Source organism: Ranitomeya imitator, chromosome 2 (genome assembly GCF_032444005.1).
Source record: "Ranitomeya imitator isolate aRanImi1 chromosome 2, aRanImi1.pri, whole genome shotgun sequence".
Lineage (NCBI taxonomy): Eukaryota > Metazoa > Chordata > Amphibia > Anura > Dendrobatidae > Ranitomeya > Ranitomeya imitator.
In genome coordinates, this window is record NC_091283.1 from 516,897,009 (window position 1) to 516,924,468 (window position 27,460).

Below are 27,460 nucleotides of genomic sequence, written 5' to 3' on the forward strand. Positions count from 1 at the left end.
AAAGAGGAGCGAAAACTTTGGAAGGTGGTTTGGACCGTCTAAATGAAACCGCCTGATCTGCCGGTTTTGTAGCGGAGTCTTTGATGCCACAGGCCTGGTTAACTGCAGCAATGAGGTTCTGAACCATATCCCTGCTAGCGATTTGGTTAGAATCCAGCTTCAACACATCTTCCGAAGGTGCATCCGAGAACGCTTCGCGTTCCTGTCTAGATCCTTTGCGGCCAATCTTAGACTCGGACAGAGCCTCCTGTGATCCGCTGGCCACAGCAGAAGACGTCATGGGCAACCTATCCAGCACAGACACTAGCGTCTGAGACACTTGGGTGAGATCACAGGGATTGGGACAGAGAGGAGACCCACCCTGGGATAGGGGACTCACTCTCTCGGACAGCAGGGGTGTCCAGGGCGGTAGGCACCGCGGAGCCGTCGCAGTCCTGACAGAGGGAGGGAAATCTGCATATGTAGGGCGAACATACAATGTGACGGACCAAACTAGCAGAAGAAGCAGGAGGACGGGAGAGTTCTGCCTTAGAATTAGACATAGTGCCAGAGGGTTAGGGGACGGAGGCAGAGGGAAGTGTCAGTCTGCTGTGTAGGGATACTCACAGCAGATGTCCTGTAGCTTCCAGGCTGTAGAGGAGCAGGTCCTGCAGACAGATGCACCGCTGGATGCGACGACCCCTGGCGACGCCAGAGGGACCATAAGACGTGCTGGATGCTGCACCAGGAAAAGGAGGGCAAAAGGCCCGCTATTAAAACCGGAAGAGGAGTGGGGCCGACAGCGCAAGCCTGGGGCAGGAAGATGGCGCCGGCTGTAGAGCGGTGGCTGGGAAGAAGTGGGTGGAGACATGCACACACACCAGGGAAACCAATATGGCGCCAGTTGCGGGCACTTCTATGGGGGGGCAGAGCTAGACGCCCTGCAGGAAGAAGATACGGGCGGGAGAAAGCCCTCCCTGAAGGAGAGCAAATGGGGGGCGGAGTTACTGCACCAGAGTAGGCCCGAGAAGCCGGGGCCTAAATTAGAAACCGGTGACCGCCACGCTGAAGTAGGCCTAAGAAGCCGGGGCCTAAATTGGAACCCGGCGGCGGTCGCGCCGGAGGAGGCCCTAAGCCGGGGCCTAGATTAGAAACCGGCGGCAGTCGCACCGGCGTAGGCCTCCTAGGTTAGACGCCGGCGACCGCCTGAGAGGAGGAGGAGGCGAATAAGCCATGGCCGTAGCGAACATCTCGCCTGTGCCACTGAAAAAGGTAGCCCCTCAAATAGCGTCGGAGCCCGCGTTGAAACTGGGGGGGGGTTGGGGGGAGTTAAGGAGGCCTGAGCAGGATAAAAGAGCTGCTGAAAAACCTGGCATTTCCCCTAGGAAAAAGCCCCCCCCCCACCTCCCTAAAGGGAATCCCTAACTTAAAGGTCCTGAAGGAGATAGATGGGACACCTTCTAAATACTCACCTTCTTCATCTGTATATCTTCTTCCGGAAAAAAACCTGAGGAAAAGGAAATATACCTCATTATTCCGGATGCAGAAAAAGACGTCCTGAACTTGCTGGTGGACGTCCTCGTCTCCTCCAACCGACAGGCTCTGGTGGGCGAGTGGGTGGGGGACGATGGCAGGACCGGACTTCTGAGCACGCTTGTGTGCCAGGATCATGGCTCTGCTGAGGGATCTATGAGGATACGGGGTGGCAGTACACGCCGTACTCATAGTCCGCATTGTGGGACTATGAGTTAAGGAGGCCTGAGCAGGGTAAAAGAGCTGCTGAAAAACCTGGCATTTCCCCTAGGAAAAAGGCCCCCCCACCTCTCTAAAGGTAATCCCTAACTTAAAGGTCCTGAAGGAGATAGATGGGACACCTTCTAAATACTCACCTTCTTCATCTGTATATCTTCTTCCGGAAAAAAACCTGAGGAAAAGGAAATATACCTCATTATTCCGGATGCAGAAAAAGACGTCCTGAACTTGCTGGTGGACGTCCTCGTTTCCTCCAACCGACAGGCTCTGGTGGGCGAGTGGGTGGGGGACGATGGAAGACCGGACTTCTGAGCACGCTTCTGTGCCAGGATCATGGCTCTGCTGAGGGATCTATGAGGATACGGGGTGGCAGTACACGCCGTACTCATAGTCCGCATTGTGGGACTACAGGTGTGACTGTTCACCCTGTATCCCTCCAGAAAACCTGAAAGAAAACGACGCACATTGAGGTAGATAAGGGTCTAATGAAAGACCCGTGTCCACCTCCTACTGACACTAAGCTAAACTGAATATCCTACTTCCTGTCGGTAGGGTGTATACTGCAGAGGAGGAGCTAACTTTTTTATTTGCATAGTGTCAGCCTCCTAGTGGCAGCAGCATACACCCATGGTTCCTGTGTCCCCCAATGAGAGGCGATAGAGAAAGGCGTATTGGCGGTCGTTAAGGAATATGAAAACCAAAAACAAACAAATATTCACGGTAGCAGAGTTTCAATATGCTAATAAGTGAAACAATCACATAGAAATAATAATGATAACTCTGCAACCAAGAAACCGGACACAAGTGAAATATATGAACAGTTGGAAATACACAAAGGAAAAAAAACAGAGCCGACCATAAAGTCCAAGGTATGGATACGTACTGTGAGTTGTCTCGTAGTGAGGCCTACGTATATCTTAGGCAGGGGCAAGTTGCAAAGTAGATAGCTGCCTTGGTTATGCATGTTGTGTGATGATCAATCTTGTATGTCTGGAAGCCATCAGAGTTAGGTCGGGGTGGGGTCACACTTGCGAGTGCAATTTGAGTGTCTCGCATCAATACCCGGCACTGCCACTGGCACTCTGGACCGGAGCGTACGGCTGTATGTATTTCTATGCAGCAGAATGCTCTGGTCCCGAGTGACGGGTATTGATGTGAGACTTGCGCGAGTTTCTCACATAGCACACGCAAGTGTGACCCCGGCCTTAGTACAGGCACTAGTACGTTCCACATTTGGACATACCACACATCCACTACAAGGAGAACAACCAGTATCTGGGGTAGGAAAATCATCCAAAAAAGTAGTCATAGGGGTTGCTGACTAGTGACTTTTGACAAGGTGATCAAGCAGATGTATATGAGCGTAGAATGGGCCATGATTTTGCAAGGCATTGTCTCATGTCTGCTTGGGCACTAAATTTGGTGATCAATCGGACTTGCTTACTGGTATCAGGTTCCTTGGTTGAAAAGAGAAGTTGATTTCGTGAAGAGTGTGTAGCTCTATGGTATATGGTGGATATAGCCAAAGTCACCTGTGGTTCTGGCCTGTTTCTTAAAAACTATTTTTACTTTTTAATTTGCTGTGTACTTTGATATGGTTTTTCTGTTATTGTTACCTGATATAATATTTAATAAACTACTACTAATTTTTTCACATTACGCTTGGACTTTATGGTCGTCTCTTTTCTTTGTTTTTTTTTTCTCTCTGATTTAAGGGTATAAAAGTCATTAGTGTGAAAATTGCAAACTTTTAATTTTTTTGGCCAAATTTCAGTTTTTTTCCACAAATATTTTTTTTCAGAAAATTATTTATTTAGTCATTTTAATGTACGTGGCAGATGAATTGCCGGCTTTTCAAAGGACATCGGTGTGTAAAAATCGGACTGCACTTGCATGGTTTGAGTGCTGTGCGATTTTTTTTCTCGCACACTGACTTCTATTGCCAAATGCGATCAAATTTCTGATTACAATCGCAGCATGCTGCTATTTTTTTCCAGTCCGATTGTGATCTGATCCAACCTGCAGATGAACACACAATGATAAAATAACATTGGTACGAATGTAATCCAATTTTTAATTGGACTGCCTTTGTCCGATTTCATCGCAAGTGGGAATGAGCCTTTGGCCGCTGTCCCATTAACGTATGGCTTCCGATGATTCCCTCATGCGAGGGCATTGGATGCGATATGCTAATGATACTTGGCTCCTGCTCTGCTGCGAGCGTGAGCCAAGTGTCAGTGCTCTGATCCTCCTCTGCTGCGAGCATGAGCCGAGTGTCAGTGTTCTGATCCTCCTCTGCTGCGAGCGTGAGCCGAGTGTCAGTGCTCTGATCCTCTTGCACGAGAATCAGAGCATAGCTGCTTAGGAGACTGAGGTAGTAATTTTTCTCCATTTCCTCTACTGCCGGCATTGGCCGTAATTACATTGCACTCGGGTGATATCCGAGTGCAGTGTGATGTTTCACGAGCACCCATAGAATTATATAAGTGAGTGCTATCCGATTCTGGGGTGCAATCGCGGCATCAGAAAATTGCAGATGTGAGCTGCACCATACAGAAACATTGGGGCGAGCGCAATCTGATTTTTTATAGGATTGTACCCATCCAATTGCATTGCAAGTGAGAATGAGCCTTTATCTTGTTCCTCACAGGAGATCAGTCAGGTGTTCTCACCAGACAGTAAAGTAAGCACAACTGGCCGATAGCTGCATTCATATCCATGGAGAGTGTGGTCAGCAAAGAAGAATAAGCAAATAATGAAATCCCTTATATCTCATATTTATTCATAAATGTAAAAAAGAAAGGTAAAACTAAAATCAAACACGTACATAGTCATTCACAGTTCACAGTCTTCTGTTATAAAGGTAGATTTAAAGGGACACAAAGCCTATTTTATCTTAATTAGCAGTGTAGTTTATTATAATCTGTTACGTTCCCACAATGAGCTTTTGGTGAGTTTTAGATGTTACAGATTTTCTGCATCTATTAAGTAAAATAGGTTACGGTTCTTGCATTTTTTTCAAAAATACAAAGCATAAAAAAATACTCACCGTGTGAACGTAGCATTAATTCCCTGCAAACACCCAGTGAGAACATAAAGAGGCTCAGTGTAATGTTCCCCAATGGATTTACAAGCAAGTAGTTCAGAAAAATATCTGCCTCTATGAACACTATTATATCTTACAAATCTGTACATGCATGGCCCTTTAAGTGGACGCACTTAGTTGTTTAATCAGTTGTTTCATACATTTTATCTTATGATTCTGCCTTTGTGCCAGACGATGTAAACGACGGATTTTCTTCCTAAGCACGATGGTATCTGGGCTCAGAGCGGAGTAAGGGATATCACTGTCTGTGATGTTACATATCACTGAATACGTATGGTCCATGTGTTCATCGGCTTTATCACTGTCCACATTACGGTTTTTGCTCTGGGTTTGGGACTCCTGATCATCCAAGGGGTTGCTGGCCATTGTCTCTGCAAAATGGTCCTGATGTCATCCAGGCTGTGCTGAGATGACCAACAATCTGGAAGGATGAAAACTGCACACCAATATTTTTGATGCTAGCTTGAGGAAATTACATAGGATGGCTCACTAGAAAAGACAGATATTACAACCGTCAGTTACAATCGTAAGTAAGATTTTTAAAATACAGTTTTCCATGGTTGGAAACCAAGGAAATGGCAACTTCAAGGGGTTTGCGGTAATATTGATAGCCCATTGGAGGTAGAAGCTAGAAAAGACCGACTGCTGACCAGGACCCCTGCCTATTTGCTCAGCACTTTAGCCAGATCGGGGCTAATAGGAGATTATTGACAGGACCATAACCACAGGTTCAAATTCCTTAGTGAGCCAAAAAAAAAAAAGTATAATGTTACTGTATATACAGTCATGGCCAAAAGTATTAACACCCCTGCAATTCTGTCAGATAATACTCAGTTTCTTCCTGAAAATGATTGCAAACACAAATTATTTGGTATTATTATCTTCATTTAATTTGTCTTAAATGAAAAAACACAAAAGAGAATGAAGCAAAAAGCAAAACATTGATCATTTCACACAAAACTCCAAAAATGGGCCAGACAAAAGTATTGGCACCCTCAGCCTAATAATTGGTTGCACAACCTTTAGCCAAAATAACTGCGACCAACCGCTTCCGGTAACCATCAATGAGTTTCTTACAATGCTCTGCTGGAATTTTAGACCATTCTTTTTTGGCAAACTGCTCCAGGTCCCTGATATTTGAAGGGTGCCTTCTCCAAACTGCCATTTTTAGATCTCTCCACAGGTGTTCTGTGGGATTCAGGTCTGAACTCATTGCTGGCCACCTTAGAAGTATCCAGTGCTTTCTCTCAAACCATTTTCTAGTGCTTTTTGAAGTGTGTTTTGGGTCATTGTCCTGCTGGAAGACCCATGACCTCTTAGGGAGACCCAGCATTCTCACACTGGGCCCTACATTATGCTGCAAAATTTGTTGGTAGTCTTCAGACTTCATAATGCCATGCACATGGTCAAGCAGTCCAGTGCCAGAGGCAGCAAAGCAACCCCAAAACATCAGGGAACCTCCGCCATGTTTGACTGTAGGGTCCGTGGTTCTTTTTTTTGAATGCCTCTTTTTTCTCCTGTAAACTCTATGTTGATGCCTTTGCCCAAAAAGCTCTACTTTTGTCTCATCTGACCAGAGAATATTCTTCCAAAACGTTTTAGGCTTTTTCAGGTAAGTTTTGGCAAACTCCAGCCTGGCTTTTTTTTGTCTCGGGGTAAGAAGTAGGGTCTTCCTGGGTCTCCTACCATACAGTCCCTTTTCATTCATATGCCGACGGATAGTATGGGTTGACACTGTTGTACCCTCGGACTGCAGGGCAGCTTGAACTTGTTTGGATGTTAGTCGAGGTTCTTTATCCAACATCAGTACAATCTTGTGTTGAAATCTCTTGTCAATTTTTCTTTTCTGTCCACATTTAGGGAGGTTAGCCACGGTGCCATGGGCTTTAAACTTCTTGATTACACTGCGCACGGTAGACACAGGAATATCCAGGTCTTTGGAGATGGACTTGTAGCCTTCAGATTGCTCGTGCTTCCTCACAATTTGGTTTCTCAAGTCCTCAGACAGTTCTTTGGTCTTCTTTCTTTTCTCCATGCTCAATGTGGTACACACAAGGACACAGGACAGAGGTTGAGTCAACTTTAATCCATGTCAACTGGCTGCAAGTGTGATTTAGTTATTGCCAACACCTGTTAGGTGCCACAGGTAAGTCACAGGTGTTGTTAATTACACAAATTAGAGAAGCATCACATGATTTTTCGAACAGTGCCAATACTTGTGTCCACCCCCTTTTTATGTTTGGTGTGGAATTATATCCAATTTGGCTTTAGGACAATTCTTTTTGTGTTTTTTTCATTTAAGACAAATTAAATGAAGATAATAATACCAAAGAATTTGTGATTGCAATCATTTTCAGGAAGAAATTGAGTATTATCTGACAGAATTGCAGGGGTGTTAATACTTTTGGCCATGACTGTACTCGAGTATAAGCCGACCCCCCTAATTTTGCCACAAAAAAAATGGGAAAACTTAATGACTCAAGTATAAGCATAGGGTGGGAAATGCAGCAGCTACCGGTAAATGTCGAAAGTAAAAATAGATACCAATAAAAGTAAAATAAATTGAGACATCAGTAGGTTAAGTTTTTTTGAATATCCATATTGAATCAGGAGCCCCATATAATGCTCCATAAAGTTTATGATGGGCCCCATAAGATGCTCCATATTAAAATATGCCCCATATAATCCTGCATAAAGGTTAATAATGGCCCCACAAGATGCTCCATAGACACATTTGCCCAATATAGTGCTGCACAAATGCTGATTATGGCCCCATAAGATGCTCCATAAAGATATTTCCCCATATAGTGCTGCACAAAGGTTATGGCCCCAAAAGAAACTCCATACAGACATTTGCCCCATATAATGCTGCACAAACGTTAATTATGGCCCCATAAGATGCTCTATAAAGATATTTGCCCCATATAGCACTGCACAAACCTTGATTATGGCCCAATAAGATGCTCCATACAGACACTTGCCCCATATACCGTAATGCTCCACAAACGTTAATTATGGCCCCATACAGACACTTTCCCCATATAATGCTGCACAAATGTTGATTATGGCCCCGTAAGATGCTCCATACAGACACTTGACCCATATAATGCTGCACAAACGTTATGGCCCCATACAGACACTTGCCCCATATGGTGCTGCACAAACGTTATGGCCCCATACAGACACTTGCCCCATATAATGCTGCACAAACGTTATGGCCCCATACAGACACTTGCCCCATATAGTGCTGCACAAACGTTGATTATGGCCCCATACAGACACTTACCCCATATAGTGCTGCACAAACGTTATGGCCTCATAGATGCTCCATACGGACACTTGCCCCATTTGCTGTTCCTGCGATAAAAAATTAATAATAATAATAAAAAAAAATCATACACACACATTATATATATATATCTACTATATAATTGTCTAAGGATCACTTCCGTCTGTCTGTCTGTCCTTCTGTCACTGTTATTCATTCGCTGATTGGTCTCGGCAGCTGCCTGTCATAGCTGCCGCGACCAATCAGCGACGGCCACAGTCCGGAAAAAAATGGCCGCTCCTTCCTCCCCGCAGTCAGTGCCCGGCGTCCGCATACTCCCCTCCGGTCAGCGCTCACACAGGGTTAATGGCAGCGTTGACCGCGGTGTAACGCACTCGGTTAACGCTGCTATTAACCCCTGTGTGACCACCTTTTTACTATTCATGCTGCCTATGCAGCATGAATAATAAAAATATCTAATGTTAAAAATACTAAAAAAAAAAAAAATAGTTACATACTCACCCTCCGGTGGCCCCCCCCGAATCAGGAACCGGCCTTTTCCGCTCCGCGCGACGCCCCGGTGACCGCTGCATGCATTGCGGTCTCGCGAGATGATGACGTACGGTCTCGCGACACCGCTACGTCATCATCGCGCGAGACCGCAATGCAATCTTCAGACCGGACTGCGCGCCAAGTATATATATATATATATATATATTTATTAATAAAATATATATATATATATATTTATTAATAATATATATATATATATATATATATATATATATATATATATATATATATATATATACACACACATATATACATATATACACACACACACTAGATGGTGGCCCGATTCTAATCGGGTATCCTAGAATATGTAGGTAGTATATAGCACAGGCTACGTACTATATTGCACTGTGACGTTGTATTTAACACAACCGACGTAGTATATAACATAGCCACGTAGTGTAATGCACAGGTATGTAGTATATTGGTCAGCCACGTAGTATATAGCAGAGCAACGTAATATATAACATAGCCACATAGTATATTGTAAAGCCACGTAGTATATTGCACAGGCATGTAGTATATTGCACAGCCACGTAATATATAACAGAGCCACGTAGTATATTGCACAGTCGACGTAGTATATAACAGAACCGACACAGCCACATAGTATATTGCTCAGCTACGCAGCATATAACACAGAGCACGTAGTATATTGGACAGTCACACTGTATATTGCACAGTCACGTTGTATATTGCCCAGCTACATAGTATATAGCACAGAGATGTAGTATATAACAGAGCCCATGCAGTATGTAACACAGTCCACGTAGTATATAGCAATGTGGGCACTATATGCGTGGTTAAAAAAGACTTAAAATAAACATATACTCACCTTCCGAAGGCCCTTTGAAGTCCTGGCGCCTGTGTGCGGTGCACGAGGCAACTTCCGGTCCCAGGGTTGGTATGAGTGCAGGATCTGTGATAACGTCGCGGTCACATGACCGTGACGTCATGGCAGGTCCTTCTCGCATAGCATCCTTGGCACCGAAACCTGCCGCTTGCACTGCCGAGGACAGCGCGCAACGTCGGAAGGTGAGAATAACCTTTTTTTTTATTATTATTTGTAACATTAGATCTTTTACTATTGATGCTGCATACGCACGCAGCCCACGCAGTATATAGTACATAAATATATATAATATATATATATATATATATTTATGTACTATATACTGCGTGGGCTGCGTGCGTATGCAGCATCAATAGTAAAAGATCTAATGTATATATATATATATACACACATATACACACACACACACATGTATATATATATATATATATATATATATATATATATATATATATATATATATACACACACATACACTAGATGGTGGCCCGATTCTAAAACATCGGGTAATCTAGAATATGTATGTAGTTTATTTATGAAGATTTCAGAATAATGAAATTAATACACAGAATTCGGCCAGCCGGGCGCGTCCAATTAGCGAAGCGTGGTTTAAATTCCACGACAATTCGCGGCCGGACTGCGCCAGTCGCTAATTGTCCGCGGCCAGCCATGTAATATATAGCACAGCTACATAGTATATAGCACAGCCCACGTAGTATATAGCACAGACCACGCAGTATATAGCACAGACCACGCGGTATATAACACAGCCCACGCGGTATATAACACAGCCCACGCGGTATATAACACAGCCCACGCAGTATATAACACACCCCACGCAGTATAGAGCACAGCCCACATAGTATATAGCTCAGCCACGTAGTATAAAGCAGCCACGTAGTATATAGCACAGCCACGTAGTATATAGCACGGCCCATGTAGTATATAACACAGCCCACGTAGTATGTAACACAGCTACGTAGTATATAGTGTATTGCACAGCCACACAGTATATTGCACAGCCCACGTAGTATATTGCATAGCGAGGTAATATGTAACACAGCCCACGCAGTATATAGTACAGCCCACCCACGCAGTATAAAGCAATGTGGGCACCATGTCCCTGTAAAAAAAAAAAGAATCAAAATAAAAATTAGTTATATACTTACCTACCGGCGGCCCCCAGATCCAGCCCAGGCCTTTAGAGATGCTCCTTGCGACGCTCCGTTCCCAGTAATGCCTTGCGGCAATAACCCGTGATAACGTAGCGGTTCGTCATTGCCGCAATGCGTTCTTGGGACCGGAGCGTCGCGAGGAGCGGGAAAGGCTGCCGCGGACGCCGAAAGGTGAGAATATGATTTTTTAAAATTATTTTTAACATTATATGTTTTTACTATTGATGCTGCATCAATAGTAAAACGTTGGTCACACTTACAGGGTTAATGGCAGCGTTAACTGATTGCGTTACACCGCATTATGCCGCAGTGTAACGCAGTCCGTTTAACGAACTGATGAAACGCTATGTGGGCGCTGACTGGAGGGAGTATGAAGGGGGCACTGACTGGAGGGGAGTAGGGAGGGGCCAATTCGCGGCCGGACTGTGCCTGTCGCAGATTGGTCGCGACCGGCTGGGCGCAACCAATCAGCGATGCGGGATTTCCGTGACAGACAGACGGAAGTGGACGTGTGTATATATATATATATATACTAGATTGTGACCCGATTCTAACGCATCGGGTATTCTAGAATATGCATGTCCCCGTAGTATATGGACAATGATGATTCCAGAATTTGCGGCAGACTGTGCCCGTCGCTGATTGGTCGAGGCAACCTTTATGACATCATTGTTGCCATGGCAACCATTATGACATCTACGTCGATACTGTGCCCGTCGCTGATTGGTCGAGGCGAATTCGCGGCAGACTGTGCCAGTCGCTGATTGGTCGAGGCAACCTTTATGAGATCATTGTCGCCATGCTGTGCCCGTCGCTGATTGGTCGAGGCCTGGAGGTCGTGGCCCGATTCTAACGCATCGGGTATTCTAGAATATGCATGTCCCCGTAGTATATGGACAATGATGATTCCAGAATTCGCGGCAGACTGTGCCCGTCGCTGATTGGTCGAGGCAACCTTTATGACATCATCGTCGCCATGGCAACCATTATGACATCTATGTCGATACTGTGCCATCATCGTCGCTGTGCCCGTCGCTGATTGGTCGAGGCCTGGCGGCCTCGACCAATCAGAGACGCGGGATTTCTACATCGATACTGTGCCCGTCGCTGATTGGTCGAGGCCTGGCGGCCTCGACCAATCAGAGACGCAGAATTTCCAGGACAGACAGACAGACAGACGGAAAAACCCTTAGACAATTATATATATAGATATATATATACGAGGGGCGATCCAAAAGTACTGATAATCAATACTAAACACAATGAATATAGTCAAAAAATAAATTTATTTTTCTACATAGTCTCCTAACAAGTCTATACATTTAGTCCATCTCTTTTCTAAACTTAGAATTCCCTTCGAAAAAAATTCTTGATCTTGACCCTCAAAAAAATCCCCAACAGCGGTTATCACGTCGCTATTGTCGTCAAATTTCTTGCCCCGGAGGTGTTCCTTGAGCCGAGGAAAGAGAAAGAAGTCACTGGGGGCTAGATCTGGTGAATAGGGGGGGTGTTCCACCAGTTCAAAGCCCGCTTCTTGAATGGTAGCCATGGCAACAGCAGCTTTGTGAGCCGGCGCGTTATCTTGGTGAAACAACACTCCAGCCCGCAGTTTGCCGCGCCTTTTCTCCTTGATAGCCTCCCGCAATCTTCTTATTTGTTCTGCGTAGTAGGAGCCCGTAATAGTGGCTCCCTTCTCCAAATAGTCAACCATAATAATTCCTTCAGCGTCCCAAAAAACGGACGCCATAAACTTCCCTGCTGAGCTTGACACTTTGAATTTCTTCGGCGTCGGTTCGTCGGCTCGTTTCCATGTCATCGATTGTTGTTTAGTTTCGGGATCAAAGTGGTGGATCCAGGTCTCGTCCATGGTCAAAAAACGTGACAAAAAATTTTCCTTGTCTGCTTGGAACTTTTCGAGATTTGCTATTGAAATGTCAACTTGTTTCTTCTTTTGTTCGTCGGTTAACATTTTTGGCACCCAACGCGCGGAGACCTTTCTCATATGCAATTCTTTTGCAAGGATTCTTTGAATACTGACATATGCGATCCCTGTGACCTCAGCTACATGCCTGATAGTCACTCTTCGATCTGCCAATACAACTTCAACTTTTTTCACGTTTTCTTCATTGAGGGACGTGGATGGGCGTCCTTCACGATGTTCATTTTCCGTCGATGTTCTTCCCAGCTTAAATTCCTTGGCCCAGCGTGCAACTGTGGAATATGGAGAAGAGTCCCCCAATGTTTCCACCAAGTCGCTGTGTATGTCTTTGGTAGTCTTTTTTTTCAAGCAGAGGTATTTGATGACAGCTCTGAGCTCGTTTTTTTCCATTTTGATGTTCACTCCTCGACAGTTCATATTCAAATGAATGTAGCTCCCGGGAATCGTGGTCTATTTAAGTAATTTTTTTTTCCTGGTGGGTACCTAAGAGAGAAGAAAACATTTTATTTTAATTTCTGTGTGCAATAGAAATAACCGATTATCATTACTTTTGGATCGCCCCTCGTATATATATATTTAAAAAGCAACTTAACATTTTTTCAAAAGTATAAAAAAAATCCACATGAAAGTTTAAAGGGTTCTCAAGGAATAACATTTTGATGTAATGTCTGGTAAAGCACTGGCATGTACTAAGCAAAGTACAGGAGAGGAAAACCACTGATCTGTCATATGTTTAGTACTCGGCAGTAATCAGTAAACTGTATTTAAGCATTTAAGCAGTACATTGCTTAAATCTGGTTGCTGCAGTGCTTCAGCTAATTGGTGAGGGTGTCAGGCCCTCACTGATCTCTAATGAATGACTCATCTTATCCAAAGACATACTGATGGAGGATTCAGAATGTGAGCCCCAATGGGGACAGAGTTGATAATGTCTTTAAAAACACTGGCAAGATATTTTTTTAAATTTAACTATTGTATATACATTTGTGCTCAAAAGTTTACATACCCCGGCAGAATTTTTGCTTTCTTGGCCTTTGTTTTGGGTTGTCATTATGATTTAAAAAGAGAAAACACATTAGTTTGACAATAAATGGCTTCACCCAACCACTAACCATGAGTGGAGAAATGTTTTGGTGTTATCATTCATATTCTCTGAAAAAAAGGCCAAGAAAGCGAAAATTCTGCCAGGGTATGTAAGCTTGTGAGCACAACTATATACAGTAGGTACCGAAAGTATTCAGACCCCTTTACATTTTTCACTCTTTGTTTCACTGCAGCCATTTTGTAAATACAAAAAAGTTCATTTTTTATTAATGTACACTCTGCACCCCATCTTGACTGAACCCCCCTCCCAGACATTTTTGCAAATTTATTAAAAAAAGAAAAGCATTAAGCTACTTACTGGTAGCGGCATTTCTCGGAGGCCCATGACAGCATGATGAGAGAGGGGATCCGCCCATTAGGAACAGGAAACCTACAGATAGATACAAAAGGGCGGTACCTCTCCCTTGCCTCAGTTGTATTTCAGAGTCTTGAGAGGACTACCGCGGTTAGTGGTACACAAAAATATACACTATATACAGATTATATACAAAATATCAGACATCTATTGGAACTGGTATCATATTGTGAAATATATACATTTATAGGAAGTGCAACCCCCAGTGAATAGGGAGGGAACTAAGGGTGCTGTCATGGGCCTCCGAGAAATGCCGCTACCAGTAAGTAGCTTAATGCTTTACTCGGACTCCCATGACAGCACGACGAGAGAATTACAGAGATGTAAGCTTCCTTAGGGAGGGACTATGGCCTGTAGCACCCTTAACCCGAATGTGAGATCAGAGGAAGCCCCCAAATCCAACCTATAGTGTTTAAAGAAGGTGGACGGGAATGACCATGTGGCCGCCTTTTTATATCTGGTCGATTGATACTCCAGACTTTTCCGCCCAGGATGTAGCCATGGCCCTGGTGGAATGCGCCCTCAGATTCTGCGGAGCCGGACCTCCACCTGCAGTGTAAGCCAAAGAGATAGCCTCCCTAATCCACTTTGCTAGTGTGTACTTTGATACCCTGAGTCCCTTTCTAGGGTTTTGGAAACATAAAAATAACGCATCATCTTTCTTCCATGTGTCAGTAATAGAGATGTATTCTAGCAGGCATCTCCTAACATCTAATGTATGGAGTAGTTCTTCTTTAGGGTTGGAGGGATTGGGAAGGAAGGATGGTAAAACTATCTCCTGTGTCCTGTGAAACCGTGATGACACTTTTGGTAAATAGGCTGGGTCCGGTCTGAGGACTACTCTATCCGGCAGAAACTCTGTATAAGGGGCAAGCTTGGAGAGCGCTTGTATGTCCCCCACTCTACGGGCAGATGTAATTGCCACAAGAAAAGCTGTCTTAAGGGATAAGGCCTTAATTGAAGCTGATTGTAAAGGTTCAAACGGCTCTCTAGTCAATGCTGACAGTACTAGGTTGAGATCCCAAGGCATAGATCTATCTTTATGTATGGGTCTAGATCTAATAGATGCTTTAATGAACCTTGAGATCCAATAATTATTGGCGATGTTACATGAAAATAGAGCCCCTAGGGCCGAGACCTGTACCCTTAGAGTACTAGTGGATAGATCTAGCTCTAAGCCTCTTTGCAGAAATTCTAAGATTTGTTTTATAGGTAATCCCTCTTCTAAATTAAAATCAGAAGAGGCCAGAAATTTCCGCCAGGTTCTAGCGTAAATTGTTGTGGTTATTTGCTTTCTACTTTTCATAAGGGTCTCAATTAGACTCGGGGAGAACCCTTTGCTTTTTAGTAACGCCCTTTCAAAATCCATGCCGTTAAATGGAGATTCTTTACTTGAGGATGGCTGATCGGACCCTGGTAGAGCAGATCTGGAATGTCCGGAAGCACCCAGGGATCCTCCACTGACATGATCCTGAGCCAAGTGAACCAGGCCCTTCTGGGCCAGAATGGGGCAATCAATATAACTCTGGCTCGATCTTCTCTTATCTTCCTGACTACTAAGGGTAACAGGCCTAGTGGAGGAAATGCATACGCCAGTTGAAAATCCCATTTGATTAGAAAGGCGTCTACCGTCAGAGGATTTTCCCTGGGATTTAGGGAACAAAATTTTGTTGTCTTCCGGTTGTCCCTGGTAGCAAATAAATCTTCTTCTGGATGTCCCCATTTGTGGACGATCTGATCGAACACGCAATTGTTTAGGGACCACTCCCCTTGCCTCAAGGTGTTGTGGCTTAGAAAGTCCACCTTGATGTTTTCTTTTCCTCTTATGTGTAGAGCGGTTAGGGATAAGAAGTGATTTTCTGCTGTCTGGAACAGACGATCCGCCACTCTCATCAGTGACTCGGAATGAGTTCCACCCTGATGATTTATGTATGCGACTGCCACCTGGTTGTCCAATAGGATCTTGACATGATGACCCTGCAGATATATGAGGAATTTTTTCACCGAAAGCTCTACTGCCATTAACTCTTTCTGGTTGGAGGAGGCTGATGTTAGGGGAGGGGACCATAGACCCTGAACCATCATGTCATCCATGTGTGCTCCCCAACCCGAAGGGCTAGCATCTGTTGTTACCACCCGTGTTACCTGAGACACCCAGGGAACTCCCGCCGATAAATTTTCACTGACTAGCCACCACTTAAGAGATGTGAGTGTTTTTGGACTCAAGGTAATCTGACTCTGTAGGGACCCCCGTAAGATTCTGTCATTAACCAGCACCTCAGATTGTAACGGTCTGGTGTGGAACTGGGCCCAACGGACAGCGGGAATGCAAGAGGTTAAGGAACCCAATAGTGACATAGCCTGTCTAAGGGTCATGGATAGTTTATCAATTGCCCTAGACACCTGTTGTTGGATATGTAACAACTTGTCGGGTGGAAGACAACATTGTTGGGATTCTGAGTTTAACAATAGTCCCAAAAATCTTTGTATTTTCTGGGGCTGTAAACGAGATTTTTCATAATTTACGATCCACCCTAGATGCTCAAGTTTGGATGTGGCTGTCTCTAGCTGAGAAAGGCAATGGTCTGCAGAGCTCCCTACTATAAGAAAGTCATCCAAGTAGGGAATAATTAGGATGTCAGACTCCCGTAAGTGCGCCATGACTTCGGCCACTAACTTTGTAAACACCCTAGGAGCTGCTGATAAGCCGAAGGGAAGAGCTCTGAACTGGAAATGGCGAATCTGGCCCCCCATTGACACAGCTACTCTTAGGGTACCGTCACACTATACGATTTACCTACGATCACGACCAGCGATATGACCTGGCCGTGATCGTAGGTAAATCGTAGTGTGGTCGCTGGGGAGCTGTCACACAGACAGCTCTCCAGCGACCAACGATGCCGAGGTCCCTGGGTAACCAGGGTAAACATCGGGTAACTAAGCGCAGGACCGCGCTTAGTTACCCGATGTTTACCCTGGTTACAAGCGTTAAACTAAAAAAAAAACAAACAGCACATACTTACATTCTGGTGTCCGTCAGGTCCCTTGCAGTCTGCTTCCCGCACTCAGTGACTGCCGGCCGTAAAGTGAAAGTGAAAGCACAGCCGCTGTGCTCTGCTTTCACTTTACGGCCGGCAGTCACAGTGCTGGAAGCAGACGGCAAGGGACCTGACGGACACCAGAATGTAAGTATGTGCTGTTTGTTTTTTTTTAGTTTAACGCTTTTAACCAGGGTAAACATCGGGTAACTAAGCGCGGTCCTGCGCTTAGTTACCCGATGTTTACCCTGGTTACAAGCGAACGCATCGCTGGATCGCATCGCTAGATCGCTAGATCGGTGTCACACACACCGATCTAGCGATGACAGCGGGAGATCCAGCGATGAAAGAAAGTTCTAAACGATCTGCTACGACGTACGATTCTCAGCAGGATCCCTGATCGCTGCTGCGTGTCAGACACAGCGATATCGTAACGATATCGCTGGAACATCACGAATCGTACCGTCGTAGCGATCGAAATGTTATAGTGTGACGGTACCTTTAGGAATCTCTGGAAGTGTTCATGTATTGGAACATGATAGTATGCATCTTTTAGATATACAACTAGCATGAAACAGTGGTTAAACAACATTTTTATTGCTGAATTGATTGTTTCCATTTTAAATGATTCATTGACCAGGAACTCATTAAGACATTTGAGATTAATGATCGTTCTAAAAGATCCGTCTGGTTTCTTAATCAGAAAAAGAGGAGAATAAAATCCCCTTCCTCTTTCTGATTCCGGAATTTCAATCAGCACGTTCTGGGAACATAAGTTCATAACCTCTGCTTCCAGAGCTGCTTGCTCAAGGGGGGAGGAACATAAAGGGGTTAATTTAAATTTTTCACGAGGCCAGTGATTGAAGTCCAGTCTTAGACCTTCAGTAATGATGCCTCTGACCCATTTACTGTTTGTAATGTCAAGCCAAGCTGAGGAAAATGCTGACAGTCTACCCCCCACAGGGATCGCTAGTAATTGGTCCGGTTTTTTCTGATCCTTTGAGGAACGGCGAAACATATAGCCCGTACCTCTACCGTGTCTGTCTTCCCATCTGAAACTTTCTCTAGTGGGAGAGGACCCGCGTTTCTTCCCGCGACCAAATCTCCTTCGATTGAAGGGCCGGCGGTAAGATGAATATAGATTGGGGAATTTCTTTTTGTCATCCCCTGCTTTTTCCAACAACTCGTCCAGAGTTGGACCGAAGAGGTATTGTCCTTCACACGGAATGGCGCAGAGCTTAGTTCTAGACTGAATGTCACCTGACCAGCATTTCAGCCACAAGGCCCTGCGAGCCACGTTAGATCGTCCTGCCGCTCTAGCCGCCATTCTAACCGAGTCCACGGATGCGTCCGATAGGAAGGCTGCAGCATTCTGGATTGTTGGTAGAGCCTTCAGAATAGTGTCTCTGGATGCACCGTCCTTAAGCTGAGACTCTAACTGATCTAGCCAGACCATTAATGATCTGGCCGTACATGTTGCCGCCACCGCTGGTCTGAGAGATCCAGCCGCCATCTCCCAGGTACCTTTAAGGAAGATATCTGCCTTCCTGTCCAGAGGATCCTTGAGGGTCCCCATATCCTCAAAGGGTAATGAGGCTTTCTTTGACGCTTTTGCTACAGCCGCGTCCAATTTAGGAGCTTTATCCCATGTATCCACAACCGGATCGTCAAAGGGATACCTGCGTTTTAATGCCGGTGGTAAGGCCCCCTTTTTTTCCGGTTTCTTCCATTCTCTAAGGATCAAGTCCTGAATCTTCTCGTTTACCGGGAAAGATCTATGTTTTTTACGATCTAATCCACTAAACATCAACTCCTGGTCGAGGGTTGTGATTTAGGTTCCTCTATACCCATCGTGCCTCTAACTGATTTGACAACCTTGTCAATTTTATCCAAGGGTAGACAGAATCGCCCTGACTCCTCATCTGATGAGGAGGAGAGAGGACTGGAGAGATAGGTATTTTCCTCTCTTTCTTCCTCTGAAGAATTAGAGTCCAAGAGAGTCCTATGCTTTGAGCCTTCCGCTTGGGATAGGGACCGTAGTGATTCCCTTACTTCCAGCCGGATCATTTCCCTCAGGTTTGCCGGAGTTACGGACTCTTCTGCTACCTAGGGGAGGACAATATAGGAGATAACTAATATCTGACCTAATGTCACTACCACCAACCCACTCCTGTAGACCTCACCGTCTGCTGTATACAGGGGGCACATAATTTTTTTGAACAAGAGTCAGGTAGAGGGACTCCACAGAGGGCACACTCCTTATGTTTTGACTTTCCCGTACTCTTCTTCTCCTGGAATGATAAAGTATAAGGGGCCTGCGTCACAGAGTGAACTTTCACGTAGATCACTTACCCGTGCGCCAAAGTAAAGTACCGGAATCCGAGGGGGTTCTTTGTTAGTCGAAGCTCTGGATCCTTGTTCGGAAGAGCTCTTACGACTGGGCTGGTCGCCTCTATCTTTCTGTTTGGGCTTCTGACGTACCTCGTCTGGTAGCTGCTGCTGCTCACCACCACTCTCCATGACGAAATGCGACCAAAAGCAGGGATCTAACATCTCCACCTGCATAAATACCCCTTGGATCCGGTCAGCAGATGGGCCAGCGCTGTCCCTATTGGTCCAGGATACAGCAGAGGGCAGGAGATCTTGCGGTCAAAACCGGCACTCAGACGCGATGGGCGCCGCCATCTTGGAACGACTGCGCATGCGCAGACGTCCGGCGACCCGGAAGCGGCCGCTAACCCCGCCCCCCTACGTCACTGCACCCGGAAACGCTCCAGCACGCGCTGAGAGCGGTGCAGGACGCCGGGGATGGAGCGCAGCGCTCCGGGAGCTCACCCACACGCCTGAGCCCGGCACCCACAGCCACACCATACCGCTGCACCACCAATGGGAATACTTACCTGCGCCGACGCTGATGGAGGCAGGAAATCCTCCGGACTCCGCTCCCTGCTGCGAACGCCACTGCCGTGAAATCCAGCAAGGACCACCGTGGCGTCTCCAGGGATCTCCGCACCGGCCGAGGTAGGAGACCCCCCCGCTACCGTATTCGGCCGGCCGGCCTGGGCTCCTTCTGTAGGCATCCGTCCCCTTCAGGAACAGGAAACCAACTGAGGCAAGGGAGAGGTACCGCCCTTTTGTATCTGTAGGTTTCCTGTTCCTAATGGGCGGATCCCCTCTCTCTTCGTGCTGTCATGGGAGTCCGAGTAAAATTTAAATATCACATGGTCATAAGTATTCAGACCCTTTGCTCAGTATTGAGTAGAAGCACCCTTTTGGGCTAGCACAGCCATGAAACGTCTTGGGAATGATGCAACAAGTTTTTCACACCTGGATTTGGGGATCCTCTGCCATTCTTCCTTGCAGATCCTCTCCAGTTCCATCAGGTTGGATGGTGAATGTTGGTGGACAGCCATTTTCAGGTCTCTCCAGAGATGCTCATTTGGGTTTAGGTCAGGGCTCTGGCTGGGCCAGTCAAGAAAGGCGAAAGGACAGAGAGGCCCAGCGCCTGCGCACTGCAGTACTCTGCTCTGCCCTCAAGAGGGCAAAGTATGCTGGCGCCGGAGCCGCACCGTGAAGACAAGAAGAGGATGTCATCGTAAGAAGATGGGAGGCCCCGGACCGGACCGCGATGCCCATCGGACCGGACCGCAGCGGGACCGCCCCTGGGTGAGTATAATATAACCTCTTTTTCTCATCTTTCAGGTTACATCGGGGGCTTATCTACAGCATTACAAAATGCTGTAGATAAGCCCCTGATGCCGGTGGGCTTAGCTCACTTTCGATTTTGGGGGTCACAGGTTCCCTTTAAGAAATAGCAGTTAACTGCAGTGGAGGTCAAGATAAGGTCTTGAAGACCAAGCAAAATTTCAGCGAGATCCTCATAGAATTGCTAGAGAGGCATATCAGAACCCCCACTTTCTGCAAAAGACCTTCAGAAAGATTTAAAGAGAAAAAAGTGAAGTAACCAGCTCACCCAGGCTCCCAGCGTCCTGAAGAATGGAATTCAAGGGACCACTTATAGCACAGTACAAATAAAAAAATGAAAAAAAAGAGATGTTCCAGCTTCAAAAGGTATGCAAAAGTTTATTCCAACTAAAAAGATTCCATGGTGGAGATGGACACCGTAACACACACCATCTGTAAAAAAGCTGAAGCTGAAAAGAGAATGACAAATACAAATGGATAATGATCCTACACACACGTCAAAATTCATATTAAACTACCTCAAAAGGCACAAGCTGAAGACTTTACAATGGCCCTCACAGTCCCTTGATGTGAACATCATTGAAAATCTGTGGTTAGACCTCAAATCACCAGTGCATGCAAGACAACCCAGGAATCTCACAGAACTGAAAGAATTTTCCAAGGAAGAATTGATAAAAATCCTTCAAACAAGAATTGAAAGACTCTAGGTTGGCTACAAAAAGCTGTGATACTTGCAAAAGGGGGTGTTAGTATGTACTAACTATGGAGGGTGCCCAAACTTTTGCATCAGCCCATTTTCCTGGACAAAAGTTGTTGGCACCCTCAACTTAATATTTGGTTGCACACCCTTTGCAATAAATTACTGCAATCAATCGCTTCCTATATCCAGTGTAAGGAGGCAGCTGGACAGGTCATTGATGGGAGGTATGTGTTCCTCAGGTGCCAAATCTCCATGATGTAGGACCTTTAGAAGCAGGCTCCAGCACATATAGTGCTGAGAGGTGTTTTTATTAGCCCGGATTATGGGTCCGGGTTTTACGAGCAGCTGAAGGTTATCAGCTTCTCACTTACCTCCAGTCCAGGTCTTGAAAGGTCTGATTTAAGGCAACTGGGGCTTTCTCACTCTGTGTGTTTTGCTGGGTGAGGAAGCCTTGCATGTGCTGCTCAGACCCTGCTGGAGTCTGAGAGGAAAAGACTCACATTCAAACGGCTGAGCCCGTGTGTTATATGGACTTGTTATTTTCCATTTTATTCTTGTGATACCTTTTATTAACCTGGAAGAGGCTGTTTTAGTTTATAACCCTGACGGTTTATGAACTTCTTTTAACAAACTGTATGTTTGATTGGAACCAGGAAACTTAAGTCACGTGTGTGAACCAGCGTCTACTGCAGAGCCGATCCTTCACACCAGCAACAAGCTTCTTACATCTCTCAGTCTCAACTGTAATTTTGGACCACTCTTCTTTTGCATACTGCTAAAAATTTAACAATTTCTTGAACACTGTCAAGGCATCCTGTGCCAGAGGCAACAAAACAACCCCAATCTTTGAACCTTCACCATATTTGACTGTAGGTACTATGTTCCTGTGTTCTTTTCATTGTAGGCCTCATTCTGCTTTCGGTAAACAGTAGAATGATGTACTTTACTAAAACGCTCCATCTTGGTCTCATCTGTTCAAAAGACACTTTCCCAGAAGGATTTTGGCTTACTCGCATACATTTTGGCAAACTGCAGTTTAGCTTTTTTATGTCTCTGTCTCAGCAGTGGGATCCACCTGAGTCTCCTACCATAGCATTTCATTTCATACAAATGTTGACGGATAGTTCGCGCTGACACCCTGAGCCTGCAGGACATTTTGAATTTCTTTGGAACCTGATTGGGGCTGCTTATCCACCATCCGGACTATCCTGCATTGCAACCTTTCATCAATTTTTCTCTACAGCCCACACCCAGGTACATTTGCTACAGTACCATGGGTTGTAAACTTATTGATTATATTGCACACCATGGACAAAGGAACATCAAGATCTCTGGAGACGGACTTGTAACCTTGAGATTGGTGATATTGTTCAACAAATTTGGTTCTCAAGTCCTCAGTTTTCCGCTCGTGTTTCTGTTCTCCATGCTAAGTGTGGCACGCACAATGCAAAGATGATATAACAACATGTGTAGCTGCAATAACTTTATGGGAGAAATACTTCACTTTCTGGAACAATTTCAAGGGTGCTAAGACTTTTGGCCATGACTGTATATAGTTAAAGGGAACCTGTCTCCCCGATTAGTGATGAGCGAATATACTCGTTATTCGAGATTTCTCGAGCACGCTTGGGTGTCCTCCGAGTATTTTTCAGTGCTCGAAGTTTTAGCTTTTCTTGCCGCACCTGAATGATTTACATCTGTTAGCCAGCATAAGTACATGTGGGGGTTGCCTGGTTGCTAGGGTTGCCTCTCTGACCTTTCCGGCGCCTGCGCACTGCAGTACTTTCCTCTGCCCTCAACAGGGCAGACAAAGTACGCCTTCGCCGGAGCCGCGGCATGAAGACCAGAAGAGGACGTCATGGAATGAAGATGGGAGGCGCTGGAGCGGACCTGAGACACCCATTTGACCAGACCGCAGCGGGACCGCCCCTGGGTTAGTATAATCTAACGTCTTTTTCTCCTCTTTCAGGTAACATCGGCGGCTAATCTACATCATTACAGAATGCTCTAGATAAGCCACTGATGACGGTGAGCTTACCTCACCATCGATTTTGGGGGTGACAGGTTCCCTTTAAGCTGGCTAACAGATGTAAATCAGTCAGCTGCGGCAAGAAAAACTAAAACTAAGAGCACTAAAAAAATACTTGGAGGACCTCCGAGCATGCTCAAGAAATCTCGAGTAACGAGTATATTCGCTCATCACTAGTGCCTATGTATCATGAAAGATGAGAAAAAGAGGTTATATTATACCCACCCAGGGGCGGTCCTGCTGTGGTCCGGGTCCGATGGGCGTCGCAGTCCGGGGCCTGCTTTCTTCTTACGATGACATCCTCTTCTTGTCTTCACGCCGCAGCTCGGTCAAAAGGTCAGAGAGGCCCAGCGCCTGCGGACTGCAGTACTTTGCTCTGCTCTTAACAGGGCAGACAAAGTACGTCTGCACCGGAGCAGCAGCATGAAGACAAGAAGAGGATGTCATCGTAAGAAGATAGGAGGCCCCGGATTGGACCACGACGCCCATCGGACCTGGACCGCAGCGGGACCGCCCCTGGGTGAGTATAATATAACCTCTTTTTCTCATCTCTCAGGATATATCGGGGACTTATCTACAGCATTACAGAATGCTATATATAGGCCCCTGATGCCGGTGGCCGCAGCTCATCTTTGATTTTTGGGGTGACAGGTTCCCTTTAAAGAAGTTGTATACTATTTGGACAACTGCTTGTCATATCCCACGCTTGGCCACGATAAAATAAAAAAGCTTATACTCACCTCCCGTGAAGCGGTGTCGGTATTCGCTCTCCCCGGGGCTCCCATGCGGTTGTTGTGACAAATGACCCCAGCGCCCAATTAACAATGTCATTAGTGTCTCTGCCTTCAGACCAATTGAACTTGAGGAGGAAGTCTGGGCTGCAGCTGATCCAGGGACAGTGACGCCAACGCTAATTTGGCACCAGCGTCACAACCACATAACAAGAGCCCCAGGGAGAGGGCATGCTGACACCGCGGGAACAGCGCTGGTGCAGGATGCAAGTGTAAGATATTATTATAATTGGGGCCAAGTGTGGGGTATGAGAAGTGCTTGTCCTAGAAGTGGACAACCCCTTTAAATCAATTAGAAACTTAAAAACCACCACAATTAGAATTGCAAAAGCCATAGAAGTCCAAACTAATAAATTACATTAATTATCTCACACATCATTAACTAAAATTGCTGAATATTTGGTTATCCCCTTCCAAAAATGCAATAAAAAAAATGATCAAAAAGTCACATAAATAAAGTTATGACTCAGAATCCGGCAACACTATGGGATGGGGGTCTGGTGCTATGTGGGGGGGGGGGGGGGAATGGCACTATATGGCATGGGGGTGGGTCTGGCACTATGTGGTGTGTGTGGGGCAGGGAGATCTGGCACTATGATGTGGTGGTGTGTCAGGGGATCTGTCACTATGTTGTGTGTGGGACCTGGCACTATGTTGTGGTTGTGTGTGGGGGGATCTGGCACTATGCGGTGGGTGAGTGTGTGTGTGGGGGGGATCTGGCACTATGCGGTAGGTGTGTGTGTGTGTGTGTGTGTGTGTGTGGATCTGGCACTATGCGGTGGGTGTGTGTATGTGGGGATCTGGTACTAGATGGTGTGGGTGTGTGTGTGTGTGTGTGTGTGTGTGGGGATCTGGCAATACGTGGTGTGTGTGTGTGTGTGGGGGGGATCTGGCACTATGTGGTGGGTGTGTGTATGTGGGGATCTGGCACTATGTGTTGAGTGTGTGTATGTGGGGATCTGGCACTATGTGGTGGGTGTGTGTGTGTGTGTGTGGGATCTGGCACTATGTGGTGGGTGTGTGTATGTGGGGATCTGGCACTATGTGGTGGGTGTGTGTGTGGGGATCTGGCACTATGTGGTGGGTGTGTGTGGGGGGATCTGGCACTATGGTGTGTGTGGGGGGATCTGGCAATATGTGGTGTGTGTGTGGGGATCTGGCACTATGTGGTGGGTGTGTGTATGTGGGGATCTGGCACTATGTGGTGTGTGTGTGCGTGTGTGGGGATCTGGCACTATGTGGTGGGTGTGTGGGTATCTGGCACTATGCGGTGTGTGTGGGGATCTAGCACTATGCGGCGGGTGTGTGTGTGGGGATCTGGCACTATGTGGTGGGTATGTGTGTGTGTGTGGGGGGGATCTGGCACTATGCGGTGGGTGGGTGTGTGTGTGGATCTGGCACTATGCAGTGGGTGTGTGTGTGGGGGGATCTGGCACTGTGCGGTGTGTGTGTGTGTGGGGATCTGGCACTATGCGGTGGGTCTGTGTGTGGGGATCTGGCACTATGCGGTGGGTGGGTGTGTGTGTGGGGATCTGGCACTATGCGGTGGGTGTGTGTGTGGGGATCTGGCACTATGCGGTGGGTGGGTGTGTGTGTGGGGATCTGGCACTATGTGGTGGGTGTGTGTGTGGGGATCTGGCACTATGTGGTGGGTGTGTGTGTGTGGGATCTGGCACTATGTGGTGGGTGTGTGTGTGGGGATCTGGCACTATGTGGTGGGTGTGTGTGTGGGGATCTGGCACTATGTGGTGGGTGTGTGTTTGTGGGGATCTGGCACTATGTGGTGGGTGTGTGTGGGGATCTGGCACTATGGTGTGTGTGGGGGGATCTGACAATATGTGGTGTGTGTGTGGGGATCTGGCACTATGTGGTGGGTGTGTGTATGTGGGGATCTGGCACTATGTGGTGTGTGTGTGTGGATCTGACACTATGTGGTGTGTGTGGGGATCTGGCAATATGTGGTGTGTGTGTGTGGGGGGGGGGACCTGGCACTATGTGGTGGGTGTGTGTGTGGGGATCTGGCACTATGTGGTGGGTGTGTGTGTGGAGATCTGGCACTATGTGGTGTGTGTGTGGGGATCTGGCACTATGTGGTGTGTGTGTGGATCTGGCACTATGTGGTGGGTGTGTGTGTGGATCTGGCACTATGTGGTGGGTGTGTGTGTGGAGATCTGGCAATATGTGGTGGGTGTGTGTGTGGAGATCTGGCACTATGTGGTGGGTGTGTGGGGATCTGGCACTATGTGGGGGGTGTGTGGGGATCTGGCACTATGTGGTGGGTGTGTGTATGTGGGGATCTGGCACTATGTGGTGGGTGTGTGTGGATCTGACATGTGGTGTGTGTGTGTAGGTGGGGGGGGGACCTGTCACTATGTGGTGTGTGTGGGGATCTAGCAATATGTGGTGTGTGTGTGGGGGGGGGGGGGACCTGGCACTATGTGGTGGGTGTGTGTGTGGGGATCTGGCACTATGTGGTGGGTGTGTGGAGATCTGGCACTATGTGGTGTGTGTGTGTGTGTGTGTGTGTGAGAGAGAGATCTGGCACTATGTGGTGGGTGTGTGTGGATCTGGCACTATGTGGTGGGTGTGTGTGTGTGAGAGAGATCTGGCACTATGTGGTGGGTGTGTGTATGTGGGGATCTGGCACTATGTGATGTGATGGGTGTGTGTGGTCTGGCGATGTGTGTGTGTGTGTGTGTGTGTGTGTGTGTGTGTGTGTGTGTGTGTGTGTGTGTGTGTGTGTGTGTGTGTGTGTGTTCTGGCACTATGTGGTGTATGTGTGGGGGGAATGGAGAAGGGGATCTGGCATCATGTGGTCTTTTCTACCATGCAGATGTGAACCCAACCTATTATATGCGCAGAACCAGTGAAAATGAGAAGGAAGTTTCCGTCTGTGACCAGCACATATGACGGCAGGTAAAGAAAAAAACAAGTAGTGACGGAATAGTAACCAACAAGATGGCCACTTACCGTCTGAGCAGCGACATAACTATACGCCACCAGTCAGTGAAGCTTTTTCCGCCGGAAGTTACCACCTGCCTTTCACTAGCAGGTACCGGGCCACTCTAGCCGTTCCTCCAGACTCTATGGCGC

The 27,460-nt window shown here is 46.4% G+C and overlaps 1 long non-coding RNA gene across 1 annotated transcript; it reads right to left on the reverse strand.

Annotated features, from left to right (window-relative positions):
• Window positions 1-4,493: 4,493 nt before the first annotated feature.
• LOC138664783 (uncharacterized) lies at window positions 4,494-27,458 on the reverse strand. The gene is made up of 3 exons (XR_011318386.1): window positions 27,338-27,458; window positions 8,124-8,194; window positions 4,494-5,326 (listed from the first exon to the last, which is right to left on the reverse strand). It is a non-coding gene; the product is annotated as an uncharacterized lncRNA (long non-coding RNA).
• Between the last annotated feature and the right edge of the window lie 2 nt (window positions 27,459-27,460).